The sequence below is a fragment of the Humulus lupulus genome, chromosome 1 (assembly GCF_963169125.1).
Source record: "Humulus lupulus chromosome 1, drHumLupu1.1, whole genome shotgun sequence".
NCBI classification, from domain to species: domain Eukaryota; kingdom Viridiplantae; phylum Streptophyta; class Magnoliopsida; order Rosales; family Cannabaceae; genus Humulus; species Humulus lupulus.
The window spans coordinates 294111873-294114904 of NC_084793.1; the positions used below are offsets into that span (position 1 = coordinate 294111873).

At 27.6% G+C, this 3032-nt stretch overlaps 1 long non-coding RNA gene across 1 annotated transcript; it reads right to left on the reverse strand.

Annotated features, from left to right (window-relative positions):
- Positions 1-326: 326 nt before the first annotated feature.
- LOC133810539 (uncharacterized) lies at positions 327-1059 on the reverse strand. The gene is made up of 2 exons (XR_009882224.1): positions 673-1059; positions 327-545 (listed from the first exon to the last, which is right to left on the reverse strand). It is a non-coding gene; the product is annotated as an uncharacterized LOC133810539 (long non-coding RNA).
- Positions 1060-3032: the final 1973 nt, after the last annotated feature.

A 3032-nucleotide genomic window follows, 5' to 3' on the forward strand; every position in this document is an offset into this window, starting at 1 on the left:
GACTCTAATCATTTTTCAAATGAAATTCAAAACAAAAAATTATTGATCATTATAAATCAAGATTCAAAACCAAAATCATAAGCAACATCCTAGTAACTCATCTTAGACTTTTCATTTCTTCAACCAAAAACCAAACATCATATCAAATCCAAAATCCAAGCACGAAATCAGTTCTTTTAACGATCCATTAACACTCATCTCCTAAAAAAATTTGGGTTACTCTATACTATACTCAAATCTTTCAACAATATTAAACTAATCAAGAACAAACTCAGATATGGTTTTAGATTCACAAACCCAGACTTTTGTTTTGTTATTTTTAAAAAAAAAAAAACAAAAACAAGAAACTCATGTCTGGTTGTCGATATCTTCTTCCCCGACCCCGTCCTCGTCGACCTCTTCTTCCCCACAACCTAGCTGTAGAAATCCAGATCTCGTCATCCAATCGATTCCTCCACCACTAGTGAGCCCACGAGAGATCACTCTATCAGGAAGGAGCTTTGTCGTTGTCCCGAATTGAAGTGCTTCGAGCTCCACCAATCTACCTGCAAGACAAGGGAAGAAGAAGAAGAAGAAGAAGAAGAATGAGGCTGGACGATGGGGTAGGAAGAAGAAGAAGAAGAAAAAGAAGAGGCGGAAAGGAAAGACTCAAGCTCCAAATCTCAGATTCACGATGTTTTCCCTCCCATCGAAGGCCTAAGGCTACAAGCCCCAAACTGCAGTAGATCGACATCATGAGCTTTGATCTAATGTCCCACTCCCCCCGTGAACCAAATCGATTGGTGTTTTTAATTTTTGAGCTTTGATTAGCATCAAGAAGGAGAAGAAAAATACGAGGATGAGGATGAGGATGAGGGAGATAGAAACATTTTTTTTTTCTAATTTCGTTTTAGGAATTTTTTTATTAATATTAAGTTTGTTAGTATAATGTTTAATGTTTTTTTTAATTAAATCTGAATTATTTTTGTTAATTTTTAGAAAACTATTTAAATAGATTTTTAAAAATAATTTAATTTATTAAAATATATTTTTCATTGTTTGATTAATTAATAAGATATGAGTCATTTTGGTCACATCTAAAAATAGTTTGACCAAAATCTGGTCAAATGTACTCTTTTATTTCATTTTACAAAATATAGGATTTGAATTGTCATTCAACAAAACAGAGTGTCCAATCGGTAACTTTTGTATAATATTGGATCCAAAATAGTATTTACCCTAACTTTTTTCATCCAATAACCATTAAACGCCACATATAATGCTTTGAAGTATGAATCTACGTAATATACATAAGAAAGATTGGGGCACTTAAGTGTTATTTACTTAAATAAATATTATGTTTTATTTAATAAATCTATTTTCTTTTCCAAAATATATTAAAATAATATTGAACATGTTTAAGTCAAATTTATTTTAAAGTCCCTGAAATTATATTGAATTAAAACTTAACATTAGTTAGAAAAAAAGGGAAAATAGTATTTTGGCCCTTGTGTTTTTCTCGAATACGCGAACGATCTATGTATTTTGTTAAATGACAATTCAGACCCCGTGCGGTTTACAAATTGGATCAAAATAGTGCCCTAGACTCGATTTTGGTCAAAATATTTTCAATTATAAGATCAATTCTTGGGTCGTTAGTGATACGATGAGTTCATAGAAGTGGAGAAAGTAGTTGATGGGCTGAAAATGAAAGATTATATTTGAAATTTTGTTGACTAAAATTGGGTATAAGGTATTATTTTAATCCATTTTGTAAAAAACATGGTCCGAATTGTTATTTAATAAAACACATGGACCGATCACATAATTGAGAAAAATACAGGGGCCAAACTGATATTTTTCTAAAAAATATATTAAAATCTATAAAAGAAAGAGAACTAGTGGCAACACTTAATTATCTTATCTTTTCTTTTCTCATTATTACTTTTTTTATATAATTTTTATAATTCGATTATATTTTTAGTTATTTAAAATAAAATTTAAGTTATATTTCCTCCATATTTTGTTCTTATAAAATATGACAACATATTGTTATTTTCTTCTTATTTAAAATATAAATAATAATATTCTACTCCAATAAATAAAGTTATTCAAAATGTAATATATAAATTATAAATAATATATTATATTCATTTTACATTATTATCATTTTGTATTGGAACAAAATGAAATAAATTTAGGTTGTATTTTATTTTAAATAATTAAAATATTATTGATATTATTTATAGATATACTATATATGTAGCTTGTTAATTTTTCTTAATTTTGTAATTAAATATCGTGAAATCACTGTAATTTAATTTATAGTCATTAATTATATATATATATTTTTTGGTGTTGGTGAAAGTAGAAATTGGGTCAAAATTAGAAGCTAGGCATCAGGTTACGACAAACGTTCATGGTCAGAATGTTATGATGGCTCAAAAGAGGTAAGAAAATAAAGGCCTGTCATAATATATAAATATTAAATATTGTGTACGTAATCTGTATTTATATATAGTGCACATTGTATATATAGATATAGTTAGACAATTAGTTAAGTTACCTACCTTTTTACTGAAATCAAATAAGTGACCTTCCATCTGATCAGATCAGAGATCATATCCTTCTACGGATACCATTAATTGAAACTTTTTTTTTTCTTTCTAATTATAGTGGTCTCTTCATTTCAGGTCCATAAAAAGGCCCTTATCATCACAATGCGATCAATGTGTCCCAATAATTTTAATTTCATAATTGTAAAGATCATTGTTGAATTGTTTTTTGGATAATGAAATAGACATAATTGTCATTTTTTTTAATGCCAATTAAATTCTTAATAATAATGTGACTACACATTTGAGTTTTGTAAAGTAAAAAGTAATGAAAATTAAGTCCAAATTATTTGTATGATCTTTTTTCTTTCTTGCACGATTATAATTTATGCTAATTTGACACACGCGTGCACATATATATGTATGTATATTATTGTTTTGTAGAATATTGATGAATCTAGTAATAACACAAAAAAATCACGTTTATAATGATAACAT